Source organism: Acomys minous (assembly GCF_964271855.1).
Source record: "Acomys minous genome assembly, chromosome: 6".
In the NCBI taxonomy this organism is placed as follows: domain Eukaryota; kingdom Metazoa; phylum Chordata; class Mammalia; order Rodentia; family Muridae; genus Acomys; species Acomys minous.
This window is the reverse complement of record NC_140487.1, coordinates 71,140,774-71,165,139: the sequence shown is the minus strand read 5'-3', so window position 1 is coordinate 71,165,139 and position 24,366 is coordinate 71,140,774. Positions and strand designations below refer to the sequence as shown.

The 24,366-nt window shown below is 39.1% G+C and overlaps 2 long non-coding RNA genes across 6 annotated transcripts in view; both read right to left on the bottom strand.

Moving 5' to 3' along the window:
- Positions 1-16,818, bottom strand: part of LOC311599887 — a 28,089-nt gene extending 11,271 nt beyond the window's left edge. For 4 of the 5 annotated variants that reach the window (XR_014780047.1, XR_014780048.1, XR_014780049.1 and 1 more), the window contains exons 1-3: positions 16,694-16,808; positions 8,247-8,400; positions 7,852-7,988 (exon numbers count right to left, since the gene is read on the bottom strand). This is a non-coding gene — a long non-coding RNA (uncharacterized lncRNA). Of the gene's footprint in view, positions 1-7,851; positions 7,989-8,246; positions 8,401-16,693 lie in introns of all 5 variants that reach the window. The other variant, XR_014780046.1, reaches the window with a different exon arrangement.
- Positions 16,819-19,509: 2,691 nt separating this feature from the next.
- Positions 19,510-23,905, bottom strand: LOC311600314. The gene is made up of 3 exons (XR_014780210.1): positions 23,840-23,905; positions 19,716-19,777; positions 19,510-19,629 (listed from the first exon to the last, which is right to left on the bottom strand). It is a non-coding gene; the product is annotated as an uncharacterized lncRNA (long non-coding RNA).
- Positions 23,906-24,366: the final 461 nt, after the last annotated feature.

Genomic DNA, 24,366 nt, shown 5'->3' with positions numbered 1-24,366 from the left:
GTGGGACAGAAAGCTCAACTCCAAGTTTGTGTATATGCAGTTGCTTATGTGACTATGAATACTGAGAAGTGTAGGTACCTGAACTACTTATGTACTACATTGTGTAGTGCTAGGCTTCTAAGAATGAGGTTAGGGAGGTCCAATGATCTATCTCGGTGATGACACATCCTTACAGGGTGATTATACATCATCTGGGTGACTTGGGAAACAGTGCCAAGATCTACATCAACTCTGGAATGACCAGATCATTGATATTACTAAAATGCCTCATATCTGGGTAGTTGCACATATATATGTGGGAAGCCATGCCAAATTCTGCCATGTCAGAAATCCTGTGCCTAGGCTATATACTGTGACCTTTGAGTTGCTGACCTTTACCTCATGAGGTCTTGTGTTCCAGGCTATCCTTGGACTATTTACTTTTGAAAGAAGTGGGGAAGTCCTAACTTGGAACCACCCAGAGGATCAAGAAAGTTCTTACAGGGGAACTACTCAGAGAACTAGGAAGTTCTACAGGGAGTGATTTAGGCTATTGTATTCTTGCCCGGGGGCTAGGATGAGTGAGATTAAAATAGATCCTATTGACCTTGCTCTATGTATGTTCCTACTAGTCGCCATTAAAGTGAATCTTGATTAGAAATTTCCTGACTTGATTCGCTATTTCTTTGTATCCTACTTTTAATCCCCACTACCTCTTTCAGGTGAACCCTGATTCGAATTTTCCAGTGGGCCGGGACCCGACATATATGCTGTCTTACTCACAGACTCACCAGCCCAGTAGAGTTCATAAACTAAAAGGCCACTTGAAAATCCAAGAATAGTGGATTAGCCCCAGGCTAAAACCAAGCAAATGTAAGGTTGCGACAGCCAGGGGATAGAGATTGTCTCCTCCGCTGAGACTTCAAATGCAACAGCAACACTTGCAGACAGGGACAAGCCCCACAGCCCAGGATGCTTATCCTATGGCATCTGCTCTTCTAGGTTATGGGGCTGTATGAAAACAGAAGGTTATGACCTGTGCTGACAGAGCACAGACTTATGAGGGATATAGGAATAAGCCTAACAAGAAATGTGAGTAGAGCTGGGTCCTGGTCCTCCTCCCAGGATCTCCCCCCTCAGCCCCACCCCAGGGGTGTTGGAGGCTTATATAAAACCTTATTATATTTTTATGCTTTTGAGCTGTTTCTGGCTCTTTTATCTGGACCGCCTTGCTGTTCTTTTGTTAGACTGTATAATTGATTTGGACTTTCCGAGTTTCTTAAATCTAGCTCTGGTGAGAGGACAAGGTGGCTGGATGAAATCATTACGACCCCTGCTGCTGGCTTCTATTACATTTGACCAGGCCATTACCGAAAAATGGCTGTGACCCTCAGCCTTGTCATGCAACGGAAACAACAATGCTTTCCAGGAGTAGAAGAATGTGTTCGTTTTCATATGAAAGAGTCAATGCAGCAGAGATCTTATGCAACCTGATTTCTCAGTTTAACAGGCTTATCTGACTTAAGAAATTAAAAACAAAGCCATCAGCACATAGAACTTTATCTCGGACTATCAAATCTACTCAGAGACACGGGTCCACTGCTGTTTCTAAGATAGCAAATTTGCATAAAGGTGACTTAACAACCATGTCTTTTGTTGGCACTCAGTATGCAGTCTTACACCAAATCTTCATGCAGAATCCTTCACAAGAGAACTCAGTTAAAGCTCACTTCCCCCTAGCAAGCCATCCAGAGTGTAGTGCCTGTCTTCCATCTCAGGTGCCGATATATCATCACTCCTTTCACAGTACGAATTGCTTGCTGTCGTCTAAACATTGCATTAAAAATTCTTAGCTTGAAATCTTTAAACATACACAAAATGGGAAGATCATATATTAAACCTCTGTGTTTCCACACATATACATTTTTAATATCAACATTTATCAACAGTCTGACATTCTTGTTTCTTGGATACTGCCCACATTATTTCCTGACAGTTATCTTGAAAAATTCCAGATGAATATTTATGATTTTTTTTGGAAGAAGTTCCATCAAAGGCATGACTTGCATTGCTTTGCATCTCATCTAAACACGGCCAACCGAAGAGAGATGGGCATGAGAACAAAACAAACAAACAAAAACAAAAACAAAAAGCCCTAAACCTTTCTTCAAGTACATAGTTCACAGTGCTGTTCTCAGGCCTATTATGGCAAAATACAGGTCTTGAAGGCTCCACTTAAACCAAAAGTGGTTAAACACTTGCTTCCATTCCTTGGGCGTTAAAGGCAGCATAGTCTAGGGTTGGTTTTACTGTAGCCAAGATGCAGACAAGTGGCAAAATTAAAAGGGACGCCCTGAGACAAGATTTTAGGAATGCCACAGGGCCCAAGACACACAGCCAACCGACCCATGCTCTATGCGATTAGAATCAGTGCTGTAACTGTCATCTAGGAAGAAACTTAATGACAATTGGTCCCCAAATATTCGAATATGCGCTGGTCCCTGAAATTTTACATTGGAGGTATTTTCCACAAATCATCACCACTGTAGAGTATTTGGACTTTACCTGCTCTAAATGTTACTTTTCTGTGGTACGGATATTATACCCTGACTAAAAGCAAGTTCAGAAAGGAACAGCTGACTGTTGCTTTAAGTTCCAGAGGAATCGCGTGCACCATGATGGGGACGACACGGCAGCAGGAGTGTGAGAGCAGCCTGCCAGGCAGGACTCACAAGAAGCAGAGGGACAGAACAGGAAATGGGGTACAGTTATAGAGCAATCCTCAAACTCCAGCTCCCTACCCTGGGATGTGTGCTTCCTTCAGCAACAGATCAATCACTTCCTATGGCTTCCATGAATAGTGTCACAAGCTGGGTACCACATCATCAAATAGATGATCCTATAGAGGATGCTTCTCACCCAAACCACAAGTACATCCTAAAGTCATAATATCTCAATGTAAATGTCACACTTTCCTGATCATCTCCTCATAGATGCCATTAGAAGAGTTCCGTTTGAAAGTGACACAGAAATGAAGTTGCTCTTGAATTTCACAATGACAAAGCTTAGGCAAATGCTTGGCATATGCAAATACACATACCTCATTCTTATAGGGTTGAATCCTAATGTCATTTCCTACTGTCATTCCTAGACTGGATTGTGTCCCTTTAAAATATGTCTGGAGATACTCTGAGCAAAGTGCGATGGAGTTTGGATTTTGGAGATGGCTAAGTTGACATGGGGGCATATGAGTAGGAAACATACTATGAAATTATTCCTTTTTGAATGCTAAGCCACCCAGATTCTGATATTTTGCTGTTAGTCTAAACTGACTATGCCGATTCCCTGATATTTTTTCCCCATGAGATGGAGAACATCTGTAAATATTTGGTTTTGCCCAAAATACTCGTTGTTTGGTGAGCGAATATCAACTTTAGTTTGTTTCTACACATCCAAAATCGATTGGTTTTTCTAAGCCTGATTCGAATGTTACCCCATCCTCTGTCTTCTTATATAACTTCACATCTCACATATTCCTCACTGCGTTATCGTCACTGTCGTGACAGTTTTCAACAATTAGGTGTCAGTCAGAAACTGAATTGAGTGAGGCTGTGCACTGAAAAAGAAGAATCAGCAAGCTAAAGCATTTTGCCTCCCTTCAGCCAGACCCATTATTTCCTATTAATTACCAAAAACCATAGTCACAAAGGATAAGAGGCGTGTGACAACCATTAAGTATTCCGTAGGCCATTTGGAAAACATGGAAATGCTCCATGTATACAGGACTTCATAAGAAAGGTGATACATAGGTTGGGAAGGGATGGGGACAGCTCAAAAGGGAATGTCCCACAAATGTGAGCAAGGCAGAACAGACACAGCCTCTGGTGTTGTTCTGTGTGCTGCTGGTGGTGTTGGAAGCAAGCAAGTTAGAGGAAGGGTTGCTGCCAAAAGAAGTATTATGTATTTTGAGTATAGCAAGCACCTCAGGATCCATGATAGCATCCTGAACAGGCAAAGAAAAATGACAAGAAAATAGAGGAAGTCAAAAAGAAAGATACCCGAGTGAGCCTGAGCTGCTGAAGCTTGTTCCACTGCAATCCATGGCTTGGTGGTCATACCAAAAGAAACAAAAAGCCGGACATGCCTTTAATCCCAGCACTCTGGAGGCAGAGGCAGAGGCAGAGGCAGAGGCAGAAGCAGGTGGATTGCTGTGACTTTGAGGCCAGCCTGATCTACAAAACAAGTCCAGGACAGCCAAGCCTACACAGAGAAACCCTGTCTGGAAAAAACAAAACAAAACAAACAAACAAACCCTAAACAACAAAAAGCTATCCAAAAGGAACAAAAGACTTACTATGTAGAAATGGTTTTTACATTTCTTTTATTGAAAATAGATTATTATCTCATATAATACATCCTGAGCACAGTTTTGCCTCCCTCCACTCACCTTACCCTTCCCTACCTCCCCTCTCTCTCTGATCTACACATTCTCCATTTCCTTCAAGAGACAACAACCAAACAGGAGAAAACAAAACACACAATAATATAAGCTAAGCAACTCTCATATCGAGGCTGGACTGGATGAGGTAACCCAATAGGATGAAGAGTCCCCAGAGCTGGTCAGAGATGCTTCCTGCTCCCACTGTTAGGAGTCACACAAAACCACCAAGCTAACAGCTATAACATCCACAAGGAGGACCTGGTGCTGACCCTTGCAGGCTCTGTGCCTGCTGCTTCAATTGTTCTTAAATTGAACTGTGATATTTCCCCTACCCCAGAGAAAATGTAAAGCAAGAAAAGAAAATTGCCTACAGGGAAACCATGGATTAGCCAAGTGACTGGGCCATTGACCAGATTTCTCCAAAAGTAATGTCTGGGGTCCTAAAGTGATAGTCAAGGATGCTGTGGGAAAGAAGAGAAGAGCTATGGTCCTCATCTTACTACTCAAGGTTTTAGAAAGAGGAAGGAAACAAAGAGGATGCTCAACAGAGCCAAGAAAGATGGGGGGAATACTGTGTAACGTGCTACCCTTCTCCTCTTTGTTGTGGTTATGAGCTCTAAGAAGCCAGTCTTCTTCCAGTCACTAAAGTCCTCAAAGTCCTTCTGCAGCTTACATGAAGAAAGCTTCAAATCAATACATGTTGTCTAAAAGACGGTTAAGGTTAGGACAAATGTACATGAAAAGAGAAAATATAACGTGGAAAGGAGATAATAACATTGGCCGCTTTATCTGTCACTCAGGATACTGACCACTGTGATAGCCAGGCCTCCTAGGATGCCACTGTTCGGATTTAGTGCAATTCTTATTCTGTCTATAAAGTCTCTGAAGACTTTGTTTCCTCTATTACCAAGAGCTCTCCTCTTGAGTTCAAATGGGTTAACCTCATCTGTGGCTTCTCCTTGGCACAGGGCGATAATGAGCCATTTACAGCTCCTCCTACTGCTAATAAGCACGAAGGTTCACATTTACAGGCCTGCCAATGAAGGTCAAGACCACAAGATTTTATCTCATTAGCAACAATTCTTAACTAGCCCATCCACTCACAAGTGAATGATTTTAGTAGCTTACCAAAATCATTACAAACAAACAAACCAAATTAAAAAATACAGCATAAAACTTGTATATATAACTATAACTATATAACTAAACTACATAATTATATATATATAACTATATATAACTGTATATATAACTATATAAAAACCTTATATAAAATCATCCTCAGCTTCCTGACTGGAGATGTAATGCAACCAGCCACCAAATGCAATGGGACTAGCCAAAGCCACCAGATGCAATGTGGCAACATGACCAGATGCAATGCAAACAATCACTACATGCAGTGTGACAACCCATCACCAGATGCAATGTGACCAGCCACCACATGCAATGTGATCAGTCACCACATGTAATGTGACCAGCCACCACATGCAATGCGATCAGTCACCACATGTAATGTGACCAGCCACCACATGCAATGTGACCAGCCACCACATGCAATGTGACCAGTCACCAGATGCAATGTGACCAGCCACCACATGCAATGTGATCAGTCACCACATGTAATGTGACCAGCCACCACATGCAATGCGACCAGTCACCACATTCAATGCGACCAGTCACCACATGCAATTTGACCAGCCACCACATGCAATGCGACCAGTCACCACATTCAATGCAACCAGCCACCACATGCAATGCAACCAGTCACCACATGCAATGTGATCAGCCACCACATGCAATGCGACCAGCCACCACATGCAATGCAACCAGTCACCACATGCAATGTGATCAGCCACTGTGCTCTTCCATCCATGATGTGCTTTATCTCTCTCAAACCACAAGGCAAAACATGAATGTTTTCTTCTTTCAGTCACTTTTGCCAGATATTTTGTCACAAGGTAAGTGATAAAGTATCTCTGTGTTTATTTTATTCCTAGTGTAACTTCTGACCTTACTGGGGACTTTGCCTTGCTTTGCCTGCTTACTGGGCACATCTGTTCCTAGCCTGTCTCCAAGCCATTCCCCCACATGCCGCAAGAAGTGGCTTTGTTCTGTTCTGTGTACACAAATGTAGCTGTATGTTCCTCCCAAGATGTCATCCTGATCTTCCATGGTCTTATGGTCAATGTAAAACCTCCTTAGCATAACTTGAGGATTTCTTAAAATCTCATCCTCACATATGCAATTTAATTAATCATCACTTTCTGTGTGGACCATATGTTCCTGCACCACTTGTAGATTAGCTGGTTCTATGACCATGTTAAAATCTATTCTATAATGTATATACTAATGTCACTGCCTTGGATGTCCTCCGTAGTCTTTCATCCTGTTAGCCTTCACCAATGTTTCCAGTTTTAATTATCTGACCCTTCACAGCCCCCTAGTACATACAGCTAAACTACATTGTCTGTTGTTTAGTGTTTTCCTACAATGTTCTAGACTTAGCTGCTATTTAGATGAGGACATTGATAAGTTATTATTTTTTGGCTGTGCCTTATGCCATATCTCTTTAATATTAGCCCTCTCTTTTGATCATCTTTCCCTTCTAACATTCAGGATTAGATCTGGCACACAATATGTCTCTACATGATGAGATCTGTGGATGATAAGCAGGTCTACCCTTTATTGAAACTGAGAAAAATAAATATCATACTGTTCCCCACTTGTCAAGTAAGAATTATCACAGTAGATCCCTCGTAAGTATACCACTATGGAATAAAACACTGCGAAGGAACAGATTTTTGAAACTACATTATGCACTTCTCTCTGAAAATTTCAAATCAAAAACTCAATCCTCAGCTAGAGTCCTTAGTCAATACAAGTGTGTTTACATTTCTCCAATATATTTGGGTTTCATAAAATTTGCATACCCTGAAGAAAGACCCAGCCATCACTTTCACATTCTGGAAACATTAATAAAAACAGAAGGCACTTAGCTGAGCCATTACGTTTGAGGATAGAAATGCAAACAGAAGTATGATACATTAATCTTCTGATATTAATGCCTGAGTAAGGAACAAACACCACACACACACACACACACACACACACACACACACACACACACACACACACACACACATTTGGCTGCTTTATTCCTGAAATATAAAGCCTAAAGAATGGCTTTGTACAGCTTCCTTGGGTACATTCATTGGTTTTTCTTCAGGCTACGCAGCTCTTAGAGTAGAAGATGTGGAAAACATGGAACATTTGAAAGCTTTCTCTGCAGGATGACTCAGTCTTTGGCTACTTTTCACTCTGTTTCTTTAGCTTATGGAGCCACTGGGAGGTCAATATAATGTTTCCAGGAAGCCAGTGTCCTCACCTCTGGATTATTGCTTAAATAAATAACAAAAGAGTTAAATGCTCACCATCCAATTGCTATGTTCAGAAAGTGACTAAGCAGATCGCACAGCCACCCTTAGCACCGCAGTTTTCTGGGGCCAGTGTTGGACAGATCACTCAGAATTTTAGATGCACCAAGATAGGAAAGATGTTTTCTTCAAGGCTGTTAAATACAGATTGCCAAAACACTAAGAATGTAACATTTATCAAATTCCTGATTGTGTCATGGTTCTTCTTGCTATAGGTAGTTTGTTGTATATATGTGTAATAATATAAATGTACATGTAAAATATAAAACATGTTTAATTAATTAAAAAAATCAGAAAATAAAATAAAATCTCCCTTCTTTATTGATTAAAACAGGTTTCTGTATTGTTGGAGGCAAGAATTTATGCCTGGGAATATCAAATTCTTTTCTAACCTTTTCAGTCGCATGGGATTTGTCCCAGCCCATCTGAGAGTAGCAGCTTTAGAGTCTTGTTTTTAAGGGTCAATCTGATGAGATTTCTGAAGTATTTAGGAAGAAAGTGACATTTACTTTCACTAACTTTATCCTTTTCCTAGAATGATGAGACCTTTTTTTTAAAAAAAGCATGAAATTCAATGACAGAGGCCCACAGGGAACATAGATGTTGAAATTTAAGAATGACTGTACAAATGTAGCCCTACTGGGTGCATAAATTAGTCTAAAGTGTACTTCAGGTATATTTTTATGCAAAACATTTTAAAACATGTGCTTAATATGTAATTTTTCAAACATGCATATAGTATTTTAAACAATAAAAAGAGGATTTATGGAACTATGTCTTGTGATTTATTTGTGTGTCTCTGTATCGAGCTATAACTTTAGTTTCCAGTCAAGCTACTGTCTCAGTGTTCATAAACGTCATTGATTATTGGAGGGCTTGTTCACTGTGCTAGAAAGGGTAGCCACCAAACCCGTGTCTACACTAATTCTCCTTTGTTGACTTCTTAGAAACAACCATACAGCCAATCCTTCTGTAAGATGATTACTTTGCGTTTCCCTTTTGTTTCGGAAACAGGATCTCAGTTAGTAGTCCAGGCTGTCCTTGAACAGTGGCTCCTCCTCAGCTCCCTGAGTCCTGGCACTGCAGGAATCTACCACCTTCAGTGGCTTCAGAACAAGATTTGACAGTAATATTTGCAGTAGAAAAGCTGTCTGTATATGCCTTATACGGAAGGCTGCTATGAAAAGAAAGCAACATAGACATATTTAATTTAGGAACAGCATTGGATCACTGCTTTCCCTGCGCTGAAAATGGGTCATTAGACAGCCTGCTAATGCCATCAAACAGAGATGTTTTCCCTGATTCAACCATATATCCCGAAATCGCTGTATGAAAGCTTGCTCCGTTGGATTCCATGTTGCTTAATGTTCTGGCCATTTGGCTCCTACAGGGATAGAGCATATCTGAGCTTTGCACCTGCCTCCAGCAGGAAATCACGCCATCGCTACTGTCAGTAAAGATATGAATGAGCCCTTCCACAGTTTGCCTAGTCCAAGTCTACTTTAACAAGATCATGGCCCAGGCCCGGACCCCACAGACCCCTAATAGCTAATAGCACAAACTCCCATGGGGCATATGGTCTATTTTCTTCATCTGTCCCATTTTAAAGACGATTGTGATGACACAGGCATGTAAACTCTGCTCCGCTGTCGTTAAGAAACCCCAGGATTTTATTTTTCTCTCCTGATGCTGTTTATATTCTAGTTGAATCTTTATTTATACGTAAAATGCTTTTGGGGGGTTGCACATATGCATTTTCACAAGTTGAATATTTAGCTTGGGGCTGGAGAGATGGCGCAGAGGTTAAGAGCACTGGCTGCTCTTCCAAAGGTCCTGAGTTCAAATCCCAGCAACCACATGGTGGCGTACAACTATCTATAATGAGATCTGGTGTCCTCTTCTTGTGTGCAAGGGCTCATGTAGGCAGAACACTTTATACATAATGAATAAATCTTTAAAAAATATTTAGTTTGATAATATTCAAATCAAGAGATGGGCTATTATGAACTTCAGGGGGCTTGTATATTCTTTCTGCCCCTAATCTACACACACATCAGGTATTGCCCTCATTTATAAAGCCACAGAGGAATATCAACTCAGAAAAACAGTGACTTTCCCACTGACACCACACATATATATAACTTAGCTTTATAAAATGAAAGAAAATAACATAATTTATCAAGAATTTTAATGTTTGTTGAGTACTAATGCCAACTGTAGTTAAGTACACATACTACTATTTGATTGAATGATATTCTTTAATCATAATTAACTTTGTAGAATAGAATATTTTGTTATCTTGTTTACAACAAATAAGATACACTAATTTCAAAAATAGATTTTTATGAATTTTCATATTCATGTCTATTTGTGACTTTTTTTGTTTTTTGTTTGTTTGTTTGTTTTGGTAACATGTCATATTTCAAGGCCATCTGGAAACAGAAAGTCCAGTTGAAAAAGAATGCCATTTTCAGGTTAGTTTCTTTCTTTCTTTGTTTCTATCTATCTATCTTTCTTTCTTTCTTTCTTTCTTTCTTTCTTTCTTTCTTTCTTTCTTTTAAGATTTATCTATTTATTATGTATACAGTGTTTTGCCTGCATGTATACCTGAATGCCAGAAGAGGACACAAGATCTCATTGTAAAGGGTTGTGAGCCACCATGGGGTTGCTGGGAACGGAACTCAGGACTTTTGGAAGAACAGCTTTAACCTCTGAGCCATCTCTCCAGCCCTATCAGTTTGGATTGCATTTACAGATCGTTTTCTTGATTAATGATCTTGGAAGACCTAGCCCATGGTGGGTGATATCTGGGCAGATGATCTCAGGTTGAATAAGAAAGCAGATGAACCATGCAGTAAGCAGTGTTTTCATGGTTTCTACTGCCATCTCTGCCTCCAGGATTCTGTCTTGAACTCCTATCTTGGCTTCTTTCAATGGTAGCCTATAAAAGGGATACTTACGCCAAGTGAACTCATCCACCCCAGAAATTGACTTTGGTCCACATTTATCACAGCAATAGAAAGCAAACTAAAACAATTGCACATCTCAGTCAACATGTGGATCCTTTCTACCACCCTATTGTATTTCTGTGTTGTCATTTGTCATCAGCCTCACACCCCCCCCCCCCCCGGCATCAAATCTATGGAGTACTGATACTCTCTTTTTATTACTGTCATTTTGTCCACTTCAGTATTCAACATCACTGAATAAGATAATGTCTCTGTGCCCATCTTTCATTTAGTTCAATGTGCATGAGATGATACACATCGTTGCATACACTAGTTCTTTATTTCCTTAATATTGCTGAGTTTTCTACTGTATAGTAGTAATTCCACAGTCTCTTTAAACAGTCACTATTTAAAACGCCAGAAGCATATTCACTTCTTTGCTACAATTGTTCAAGTGTTTAAGGATAGATTTATGCATCTGTTTTTTAAATTTTTATTTTTATTGCATATATTCACTTTATATCCTGATCATAGCCCTTTCTCTCTTCTCTTCCCAGCCCCACCCTCTGACTTTCTCTCGATCCCACCTCCCCTTCTTCTTAGAAAAGAGGATCCCTACCACCACCAACCCAGCACATTGAATGAGTCTCATCAGGACTGAGCTCAACTTCATTCACTGAGGCCAGGCAAGGCAGCCCCACTAGGGGGACGTGATCGAAAAGCATGAAACAAACTCCATGTTATAGACAGCACCTGCTGAACTTACTAGGGGACCTATATATGTATAGGGAGACTGAGTTGAGTCTATGCATTGTCCCCAGTTGGTGCATCAGTCTCCATAAGTTACCCTGGTCCAGGACAGTTGGCTCTTCTGGTCTTCTTGAAGAGGTTCTGTCCCTTCTGGGTCCTTCTATCCTTTACCCCACTCTTCCACAAGACTCCCTGTGCTTCACACAATGTTTGACTATAAGTCTCAGCATCTGTTTTGATCTGCTGCTGGATGGAGCCTCTCAGAAGACAGGTATGCTAGGCTCCAGTTTGCAAGCACAGCAGAGTATCGGTACTAGTGTCAGGGGTTGCCTCTCTCCAATGTCATGGGTCTCAGGTTGGGCCAAGCATTGGTCGGCCATTCCCTCAGTCTCTACTCTATCTATCTCTGCACATTTTATAGGCAGGGCAAATTTTGAGTAGAAAGTTTTGTAGCTGGATTGGTATTCTCCCACCATTATAAGTCCTGCCAGGCTGAAAGGTGGCCCCTTCAGTGTCCATGTCCCTTGCTGCTAGGAGGCTCAGCTAGAGACATCCCCATATCCCCCCTGGAGCCTACCCTGTCACGGGTCTCCAGCTTATCTCAGAGATGCCTCGCCCTCAGTTTCCCTTTTCTCTCCAGGCCCTCTCACCTCTACTCCCAGCTTCCCCCACATCTGATGCCCCGTTGCTTCCCTGGCCTCACCCTCTTCTACTCAGTTCCTCTCCTCATCCACTTCCACTGTTTATTCTATTTCCTCATCTGAGTGAGACTCAATGAGAGCCTCCTCTGGGCCCTCTTTGTTATGTAGCTTCTTTGGGTCTGTGAATTGTAATATGGTTCTCCTACAATATACGGCTACTATCTGCTTATAAGTGAGAATATATCATATGTGTCTTTCTGGGTCTGGGTTACCTCACTCGGGATGATCCTTTCTAGTTTTATACAATTGCCTGCAAATTTCATGATTTCCTTGTTTAAATAGCTGAATTGTGTGTCCATTGTGTAAATGTACCATATTTTCTTTATCCAGTCTTCAGTTGGGGAATGTCTGAGATGGTTCCAGTTTCTGGCTATTATGAATAAAGCTTCTCTGAATATAGCTGAGCGGATGTCCTTATGTATGGTGCAACATCTTTTAGGTATTATACCTAGGAGGGGTGTTAAGTGTTTCTCAGCCATTCGATATTCCTGTTGAGAATTCTCTGTTTAGCTCTGTGCCTCACTTTTAATTGGATTACTTGGTTAGTTACTGTTTAATTTCCTGAGTTCTTTATATATTTTGGACATTAGCCCTCTGTCGTATATAGGGTTGGTGAAAATATTTTTCCCTGTCTGCAGACTGCTATTTTGCTTTATTTACAGCATTCTTTGCCTTATAGAAGCTTTTCAGTTTTATGAGATCCCACTTATTAATTGTTGATCTTAGAGCTTGAGCAGTGGGTGTTCTGTTCAGGAAGTTTTCTCCTGTGCCAATGAGCTCCAGGCTAATCCTCATTTTCTCTTCTAATAGATTTAGTGTATCTGGTTTTATGTTGAGGTCCTTGATCTACTTGGACTTGAGTTTTGTCCAGGGTGATAAATATGGATCTATTTGCATTCTTCTTTATGCAGACTTCCACTTAGACCAGCACCATTAGTTGAAGACGCTATCTTTCTTTCCATTGTACGGTTTTGATTTCCTTGTCAAAAATCAAATGTCTGGCCTAGCTAGTGCAATAAGACAACTAATGGAAATCAACAGGAGACAAATTGGAAGGGAAAGTGTCAAAGTATTGCAATTTGCACAAGATATGATAGTATACATAAATGAACCCAAAAATTCTACCAAGGAACTCTTACAGCTGATAAAAAACCTTCAGCAAAGTGGCCAGATAAAAAATTAACTCAATAAAATCAGTAGTAATCCTGTATACAAAACGTAATCAGGTTGAGAAAAAAATTAGGGAAACAACACCCTTCACAATAGCCACAGATAATATTAGGTATCTTTGTGCAACTCTAACCAAGAATGTGAAAGACCCATATGACAAGAACTTCAAGTCTCTGGAGAAATAAATTGAAGAAGATACAGAAGATGGAAATATCTCCTACACTCATGGATAGGTAGGATTAGAGACTCCACTCATCAGGGGGTCGGGACAGATGCTGGGAAACCCTACTGGACTCCAGGTGAAAGTGGTATGGGGAATGGGGAGATAGAAGAACCCAGAGGGTTCTGGCAAAAACTTGCCCTAAAGTATAAATTGTATCTCTTTAAATTGTGAAGACGGCTTCAAATGTGGCAGACAAGCCACCGGGTAAAATGCCCTCATATCTGCCACAGACAGAATTCTGCATAAAAATGAGCAAGCTTGGATGCAGGCAGAGGCAGCAGCCAATCTCTACCAAGACAGGGTAAACAAGTCCTTGATAGTTCGTTCCTGCCTCACAAATATGTCTGTCAGATATAGTAGGCCAGAAGGCTGATGAAGATGCTCCAACTTTATAGGGAGTTTTTGGTGACTGATCAGGCAGCAAACTGTCTCTGTCATTTTTCTTTTCACTTTGGAACTGCTAACCTGCACCCCTGGTTTACTCAGGTAATTTAGTTTTATCCCTTCTCAAGTCTCTGATGGGGTTGAAGACCAGATGGTTTGGTTTTGCAATTAAGCTTAGTTGTTTAGTGAGCAAGTTATTTTTAGGTCTAGATAGATGTTTTAAGTTGATAGAGATGAGATATGGCACATATTGATTTACATTCAGAATTTTAGACTCACCAAGACAAGAAAGATGTTTTCTTCAAGGTTGCCAAATACAAATAACCAAAACACTAGGAATGTAACATTTATATAATTTCTGATTGTTTTGGTGGTTCTTCCTGCTGCATGTAGTGTACTGTATTTATATATAAAAATTTTAAAAACTGAAAAAGTTTTTTTAAATGATTTATACATAATATACCATTTCTCATCAAGTTCACACAGCAGTGAAATTTACCCCTTCCATTCATCATGCTAGGGTTACTCCATGCTGTTATTACTTATGTTATGAGCGCCACATGCCGTGCCTTGCTCTGGGTTTCTGAACCACTGGGTCACTTGTGTAGTGAGGCAATTTAAAATCATCCGTCATGTATTTTTCATTTGAATTGTTTGCCTTTGATTCATTGATGAGTGAAATTTGTTTCTGATGTCATTTTTTCCCCCTAAAAGATATCCATTAGCATTTCTTAGAGTACTGACTTGCTTGCCTTAATTTCCATTTCTGTTTATCTTAAATTTTAAGAGGATATTCTCACTGGACAGAGTACTAGAGGTTAATCTACATTTCTTTAAACATATTGGATGTGCAGTCCTACTGTGCTCTGCGTTCATTACTTTGGTGACTTGGCTGGAAGTCTCTGCATATATTTTTTTCTGTGTCAAATAAAAAAAAAGAACATTCTTCCTTTGTCACTGGTTTATAGAAATTTGGTTATGGTTTATTTTGATTTTAAAAATGTTTATTAATTTGGAGTTGTGTCATTAATTTTCCTAGGAAACCTATTTTTATCCACTCCATATGGACTGGACAATGACAGATGAAAAAAGCAACTTGATCTAAGCCCAGTGGGGTGAGCCATGAGTTTACTTGGGTTACCTACCGGCTCAGGAATTGATTTAGGCAACTCCATCACCAATGAGTTCACACCAGGATGAGTGAGGACCCAGGACATCTTATCACACAATTCCCCTGTGAAACTTACAATTAGAGACATCACCAAGGAGCTTTCCCCTCAACCATTGTCTATTATTTGTCTAACCTTCCTGGAGAGTCTCTTAGATTTCATGATCCCAGTGGAAAGAATAGATTTCCTGTGTGTTTCATGGGCCTCCACTCTTCCTCCTATGGAAGCAGCAATGCAATTAGTTTTCTGAGCAGTTTAGAGCTCTGGGTTAATCATTTTCATCCAATTTGGAAATTAAAGGTGATTACTTTTTGCAAGCATTTCGTCACTGTTTTTTCTTGGTACTCTAATTGTGTACATGTTGATTTGTTTGTTACTAACCCAGAAGTCATTTGGGCACATGTCATTTCTTTACATTTTTGTTGTATGACTCATCTGGGATATTTCTAGTGTATCTTTATAATGTAAATTTCCTATTTTTTTATATAAATTTTACTGTTAATTCTAACCAAAATATGTTTTCCATTTAATATTGTATTTTCCACTTTATGGCACTTTTAAAGAAAATTCTCCCAATTCCTTCCTCAATTTCATTATGTATTACTTCATAGCTTTTAAAATATTTTAGCTTATCATTTGAAAAATTCTTTTTTTGAGATTTTAAAATGTATTTTATTAATTTATTTATATATCATCTCAATTGTTATCCCGTCCCTTGTATCCTCTCATTCCTCCCTCCCATTTTCTGCTTACTCCTCTCCTCATGAGGCTGAGAAGCTTCTGTAAGGCAGGAGACACTGTCAAGAGGACAAAGCAACAGTCTACAGACTGGGAAAAGATCTTCACCAACCCTACATCTGACAAAGGTCTAATATCCAAAATATATAAAGAACTCAAGAAATTAAACACCACCAAACCAAATAACCCAATTGAGAAATGGGATTCAGAACTAAACAGAGAATTCTCAACAGAGGAATATCAAATGGCTGAGAAACACTTAAAGAAATGTTCAACCTCCTTAGTCATCAGGGAAATGCAAATCAAAACAACTGTGAGATTCCATCTTACACCCATCAGAATGGCTAAGATCAAAAATTCAAGTGACACCACATGCTGGCGAGGATGTGGAGAGAGAGGAACACTCCTTCATTGCTGGTGGGAATGCAAACTAGTACAGCCACTTTGAAAAATTCTTCTTATTCTTCATTTCTTTCAGTATTAATTCACTTTCTCTTGATTTATTTTCCTCCACTAGAGTATTTTTATTTTGATCAAGCTTGGTACTTTTTGATTGGGTGTTGGCTCTTTTGAACTTATTTTTGAATAGTGAATACTCTTAAAGAGATTTAGTGTATTACATTTATTTCTACACCCTTTCTGTAACAAAAATTCTGGAGTCTGGTGTTAGACCTATTGCCTCTATGTAGTGCTTTCTCTCTCTTTAGGGAGTTTCATCCAAGACAGGAATCTAGAGAAATTGCTGGCTTTACTTACCTTGGACATCTCCCATTGTCATAGACCATAAGCTTTTTCTCCCCAGATTATTTCTGAAACAATTCGGATAGATGGCAGTCCACAGTGGTGAAACATCACTAGATTGTTGTAATTGGCTGCAAATGTTCATAGGGAAAGTAACTTTGGTTGTATTTGTTGCTATAGAAAACAAATTAGCATCCAGCCCATTATGTCATCATAGGTATACATGAGTGAATGACTTCTAAAGCCCTGATGACTCTAAACAACATGTAGAGGTGGAAGGAGACTTGGAGGAGTCTGGATGCTTAAAAGGAAGACATAATGGTCAAGATTACAGGGTACCTCTCAAAAATATTTTCCCCAATGTTGAATAACTGAGGACCCTGCCTACTTACAGTGATATGGTGTCATCATACATCATCTGAGAGGTAGCCTAATATTATGCATTTTCCATATCCACCCATTATGAGATTTATTAATTTTTCTTTATTTGTTTTTTATTTAATTAATTTATTCAGATTACAACTCAATTGTTATCCCATCACTTGTATCCTTTTGTTCCTCCCTCCCTCCCTCCCACTTTCATCCTATTCGCCTCCCCTTGGTCTATGACCGAGGGGGATTTCCTGCCCCACTATATGGTCAAAGGCTATCAAGTTTCATCTTCGTAGCCTGCTTATCCTTTCTTTGAGTGCCACCAGGCTTCTGGGAGCTCTTTCATTATCCATTTCACAACCCCTCATTCATTCTGATGTTAGCCTCAAACCATGAGCCTAAATAGTACAGTGTTTTTCTGGATCATGTAAAACTACAAAATTACAGATTTTGATAGGCTTTTCTGTGGTCCAGAGTGTCTCTGAGCACTTGAGGACAGTGCATTAAGCAACTGACTATAGACGGTCAGGACTTATTTCTTACAGTGTAATTTCAGTCTATTCTGCAGTACCAAACAAAACCAAAATGAATTCTCCATGGAAATTTCCCATAGCAGAATCAGGATATTGGCACATTGATGGTCACATTTTTATGAGGATGCTTTAACTATAGTGCATTAGACATGGACAAATATAAAACCAGATGAATTATCTTCTTGAAGGGATAGAAAATTTATAAGGCTATAGAATAATGAACTCATAATTTTATTGGAAAGGCTGCATATTTTAACCTTTCCAATATAACAAAGTTTTAGTGTCAGTGAGAAGTTGTATTTCAGTTAAATGATCGCTCAATTCCCCAAAGTTACGATGTACTGTAGGAGACATTAGTGAGCAAAATTTAGCCATTTTTCTTCTTAGTCTATAAAAGTTCCATTATATTTTTACAAAGTTTCTACCTAAAGACAGTTGAGTTTAAGTAATATTCTACTACTTAACTTTAAATAAATGTTTGCCTTCTGCATTTTCAATATAGAGGGAGATAAACAAATCACAATCTCTGTATAATGACAGAAGTATATTTAGTGTTCTCTAACTATTATGCTAAAAACTTACTTTTATGGCAGTTATTTTTATTATATCAGCTCCTAAGAAGTGAGAAAAATCTATCTGTAATGACATATTTTGAGCTATCATATGTAGATCAGCAACTCAAACTTTATCAAATGGAAAACTGAAGTGATCTATTTCTAAAAGTCTGTTTAATGACTATACTGTTGACTTTATAAGTCGATTGGGAGATGTTGACCACTGTCCCATCTATATCTGTACAGATGGCCTATTTCCTCATTTATTAGTGCTATTTTAATTTCTCTTTATCATTCTTTGCAATTTTTATTATATTGCATTGTATTAAAATTTAAAAAATGTTCTCATAGGCACATATATGTTTGATATGTTTTTGCTTACTTTGAAATAGTATTAGATTTGAGGACGAATTATTATAGTAGTACAGATATCCCATATAATCTCTATTTTCCTTCCTCTGATATTAGTATCTTGAATTATCATAGTGAAATAACTAAAATGAAGAAACTAAAGTCAATGTGATATTCAAATGAACTAATGACACTGACTTGCATATACCAGTGTTTCACTAGCTCTTTATTTCTGTTCAGGATCTAATGCCATGTTCAGTGAGGCATTCGTGTACCAAGTGTCCTTGTTATCTTCTTAATATTACAATCAGCAGTTTTTCCCAAGATCATGGCTCTTAAAAAGTACTAGGCATTTATTTTCTGGCATGTTCCCTCTGGGCAATGTAGAGATTTCATCATGAGTTTTTGCTATTGTGTTTAGAAGTGTTCAGCCTCAGGTAGTGAGCTATATTGGAAGAGAACAACATTATATTTTATCTTTAATGATTTTTTGCTATCTTGGTTTAACTAACAAACTCTTATTTTTGCCCATGATAGTTTTGGGAGAGCAACAATGAGGGTATCCAGACAGTCTGCCTCTTCTGAAACTATTGACAGCTAATTTTAGAATCCATGAGCATATGAACCCAGAGAACAATTACTATTATCATGGTCTAATAGTGATTTTCTTTTCTTTTCTTTTCTTTTAAAATCTCCTGTAACCACTGGGTAGAATCTTCTATAACAAAGAACTTTATATTTAATAACTTATTTGCTCATTCATATTTATATCATCATGATTTCATGTGTGCTTATATGATTGTTTGAAGAAAATACCTCATATTACACATGTGTAGTATGAGGACCCTACCATGATATCTTTAATTGTCCATCCTTTGTGCTTCTATTCTCTGTGTACTTAGAATTTATACACAGAAGGAAGAAGTAGTCCTGTGTTGCCATTTTTGGGCTATGTTGTGCACAGTCAGGCTGTTGTCAACATGACAGAAAACCCAGGGAATAACTTGGAAGGACAATGTATTTATTTTGGACCATGGTTTCCAAAGTTTGAGACTGGGCTTAGATGACTCCACCATGGTGAGCGTTTGGTAAAGCAGCCATCGTTGTCATTGGAGCACGTGCAGAGGAGGCTGCTCCCTTTCTGGCAGCCAAGAAACAAAGAGAAAATCATGAAGGCACCAAGACAAGTTGTACCCTTCAAAATCAAGTGCACAGCAGTTTACTTACCCTTACTGGGCCCCATTTTCTACATCTGTAACACTCCCTGGTGATCTAGTCACAATGCGAATCTGTCAGCATACAAATACATTGATTAATGCAGAATCTTCATTGTTGAATCACGGTCCACCCCCTCAGATTAATGCTTGCTTAGCACTATGTTAGCCTCAGCATTCATCCATGTTACTTGCTCTTATTTTCCCCCAAGGCCTCTCAGCATGGTCTTCTGAACAATTCTCCTGTCCACTCATATTCAGGACAATAATCGTGGCTATTTTAAAGTTCTCATGACAGCATTCCAATGAACATTGTCATCTAAATTTGGTTCTGTTGACTTGTAAAAATCTATCCAGAGTACAATTTTTCCTTTTTTGTATCATTTATTATTTTTGTTAAAACATTCATTTTACATAAGATAGTATGGAATGACACGATTTGCTTTCATTCTTCCCTGTTTAATACCTACTTCTTTGTTTTGTAAGGACTTGGTGTAGAGTTTTCTAGTAATCTCCTAAGCTTTGCAATGGGCTTGAGGTCTGCTGCCACTATGGTTATTTTGGATGTGAAACAGGCTTCAATTTCTCATCATAGTTTTTAGTTAATGGACTCTGGGGTTTTGCTGGTCTAGCCTCAGCTTTTTGTTCTTATCTTTACAGTGTCACTAAACACAGTTTTTAAAAATATATACATATAGCAGTGTGCAAATACTGTACTCACTCAGTAGTTACCCTACCATTGGTCAGTGACTGCAGTGGGAATTTCAGCTACATTGTCTCCCTGAAACTCAGGTCAGTTCTACCTTGGTTCCTCTAAGTTCTGTGTCTGAAGTGTGTGGTGTCTTCAGTGACAGGGGCTAACCCTCAAGTTCTGCAAAGCAACCAAGGTCAACAGCAATATCATATATTGTTTGAGAAGTATCTTGAGCCCCTTTAACAACTCAGAGGGAAGATTTCCATGCTTATTTTAGGTAAGGCTATGGTCCTTGTGAGGGAGTGTTATCACCCCAAGTGGGGTGTGTGTGTGTGTGTGTGTGTGTGTGTGTGTGTGTGTGTGTGTGTGTAGCATATGTATTGTGAAATCATAGCAAGCTATGTCTGCACTTTAAGTGCTCTAGACTACTAGAAACAATAGCAGGAAAGAAAAAACATTAAAATATGCTCAATGCCTTTCGATCTTCATGTTATGGATATCTACAGCCTCAAGGATCACGTCACAATGCTTTACATTTACAGTAGATCAACTTGTCAGTGTTTAAAACTGTCTTAGATTCATCATGAATATTTCATCTATTTCCAGAAAGATTTGTTTTCCTAAAGATAATATCTCAGGAGAAGTTTTCCAATATTTTTCTTCACAAACTACAATTTCTTTCAACCAAAACTATGAATAGGTAAAATGAAAAATTCTATAATTCTCTCACATTATGATAGGTAAGGATACAACAATAATTCACTAAAATGAGGTGAATTTTGGATTGTAAATAGCAAAATAAATGTTCATGTGTATGCTACCTATATAATATTGTTCTTAATTTTCTACTTCTTATTTCTTGATCCTTAGATATAGCTATACTTTTTCAGTGTACCAGGAGTCTAAATAGGTTTTGTAAACAGCTTTGGAAGTTAACCTGAGTGTATAAGGTATTTTTTAATGGTTCTTCTTGTACCAATGGGAACTTTAGCTATAATAGACTAGTAAAGCATCACAGAGAAATAAAATAGATATATAGGTGCAATTAAACATTAAAAAGTTTATCTCAATGTCACAATGTACAAGACGGATGGCTGAGACTTTAGAAATTATCTAATTCAGTATTCTAATTCAACACAAGAGCAAAATACAAAGCCACACTGCACTAGAAAGATAACCATTTATTTAAATTATTGTCATTATTGTTGCTGTTTCTATGTTGAAAGAGCTACTGCTGTAGCTTGGTCCTGACTGTAAATTCTTCCTCTTAAGAAGAGACTCTTATTCACGGCTATGGAATATAATAAACACGGGCCAGCAAGCAACTCCTTTCCCGGTCATAGACTGCTCTTGACTGTGCAGGGGTTTCACTGTCTTTGCTACTGTTTCCCATCATCTTAGACAAGGACTCAGAGCATTTGCTCATTTCAGAGGAGAAAAGACACTGGCAGATGAGAAGATGCCAGCAGCTTTCTGTCAGCCTGGAGGTGAAGGGGTCCCCACAGCAGGGCTGGGACTTCAGCAGCTGCTGTCACTCTGCAGTTCAGGGCTTATGTCCCACCACACCTGCCATTCAAAGAAGTCAGTTTCTTTCATAGAAGGAAGATCTGTAAATCCTTTCTAAAGAATATAAAGGTTAGCAGGAGCAGGTACGCGTGATAAATGAGCTTGATTCTTCAATCTGGGCCTGAGCCTGCGGCGAGCTCTTATTTATTCCACCCGTTCCCCTGTGAGCATCCAAATTGCTTGAGTTTCAGCTACAGATTCTTATGCCAGACAGAACCGGCACACATCTGTTGTAAAACCACGCACACTATATCTTGCAGCGATGGCGCTGGTGTGTAATAGCAGAAAGGATGCCAGACCCGAATCTAAACGACGTTGGTTACAGCCCTGGGCCTGTAGTGGATTATCTCTGTGACCTTGGGCAAATGCTTTCCGTCTAGACCTTAGTTTTGTTTTGTTTTCTAATTCCCAAATCAGATAATCACTTACGTTCCTTTCAGCTCTGATGTTGTGATTTCTGAGCAAGTGATTAAAATAATAGCTATAATCTATTGCACATACACTTTGGATCAGACACTAGACTAAGTCTGTCTACTACATGGATAAAAAAAAAAATCCATTCCACAAAACAGGCCTCCATGAGCTAAGGGCTGCGATGGATTGGTCCAGACAGAGCGAAAGAACCGTGCATCCCTTCCAGGTTCCAGCGGGTGTGAATGGAGCTGGAACCCAAACTCCTTTGGTCTGACAGGATGGTCAGGGCATTGATGCCTGTGCATGAAATACACAGCACAGGACTGAGCCCTAAAGGACGCAGGCTTTTGAATATTTTCTTGGCTTGGCACTTTCCATAGCATTTGAGATTTTAGTTGAAGAGCTACTACGGGAACCCCTTCCCTTACTAAAAGATTACCTAGGCATTTCTTCCCCTTGGAACTTCAGAAACACGTTTATAATTGCCTTCATTTTTACACAAAAAGAAATCCCCCCCAGGAATGTCTCAGTTTAGAGTTCTGTCGGGCAGAGAAAGTGGCAATTAAAATTAATCACATTGTTAGGTATACTTGCATATTTATGATATGCTAGGTAAGGATGAGCCTGTTGACTTAAAAATTATTGGAAGCATAAAATAAGACACTAGAATAAATATCTTAAAATAAGTCTGTAATCTTTTCAATGTTTATTAAAGATAGATTGAGTAATAAAATTTCGATTCATTATCTTTGTACTTTCTTTGGAAGGAAGCCAGAGTGGTTAAAAATGAAACAGTAATACCTAGTGTTAGACCACAGAGTGGCTGCAATTTATGTTACCTTGCTTATTTATTTAGCTCTCTGAGATATTATATATACATGAATATCCTGTATGCACATCGTGTGTCCAGTCAGCCTAGGGCATTGCCTGTTTTCTCCTATCACTCTCCATCTTATTTTTTGAGACAGGGTGTCTCAGTGAACCCGAAGCTCACCATCTGACAGAGAAAGGCTGACAGCTAGGCTGGCTGACTGACAAACTCTGGGGAGCTGCCTATCTCAGATGCCCAGAGCTGGCATCCACATCCAATTTATATGTGGTCCCAGGAGTTCAAACACAAGTCCTCACACCTACAGAACAAGTGACATAGCCATGCCCCTGCACAATTTTTTAGTGACCCATTTATCGCCACTTGTAGTTTCTCCAATAGAAAACGAAAAAACTAACTCAGGACATCTATTTCTCAAGCATTAAAGTGGTAAGGTCTAGAGATATGGAGTTCCCACTGCAATGCTAATAAGCATCTCATAAGATATTCTGTGCATATTTCTTTCCTACCCATTGATACCAAAAGATTATCATGATTTTATTACTTCTAAGGGCAAAGTGGTCATTATTGCTCTTCGCTAAGAAAAGAAGAGCTGCTTTTTATTTTTATTTTATTTTTTTAGCCTGGCACTAACCTAAGACGCAACACAGCTGAGAGCTCACTCGTCTTCTTGTTCCACGTCCTCATGGGACATTCTGGCTTTCTCTCTCTCTCCTGACTCAGAATCTAGAATGTTTATGGGTCTTTACATGGTACTTTTCTATCTGCCCAAATTTCTTCTTCAAAGTCTAGTCTTTGTTTTCAAGCTATTACTACCTGTCACCGTTGCTAAGGGATTTTGCAGCCATGACAGTCTCCAGGCAGCTCTTCCTTACTCTGTGTTCTTGAAACTAGTGCAGGGTCACTGTAGTCAGGCCATCACGACTCCGTTAGACTTTCACAGCCAGACTGGTCTTCTTCAAGTTCCCATATTGTCTTTTGCCCCCTAGTGGAAAAGAGATAAATTGCAGCCTTCTGTCAAAACTCACTCAAAATGTTTTTTATCCAGCTCTTTAGATTCTAGAGTCCAGGATATTTTTTAGTACTTTTGCTATCTTTCATTTAAAACAGATGAGCTGATAGGATGGAAACAGAAAAATAGTGATATATTTTGAGTATTGT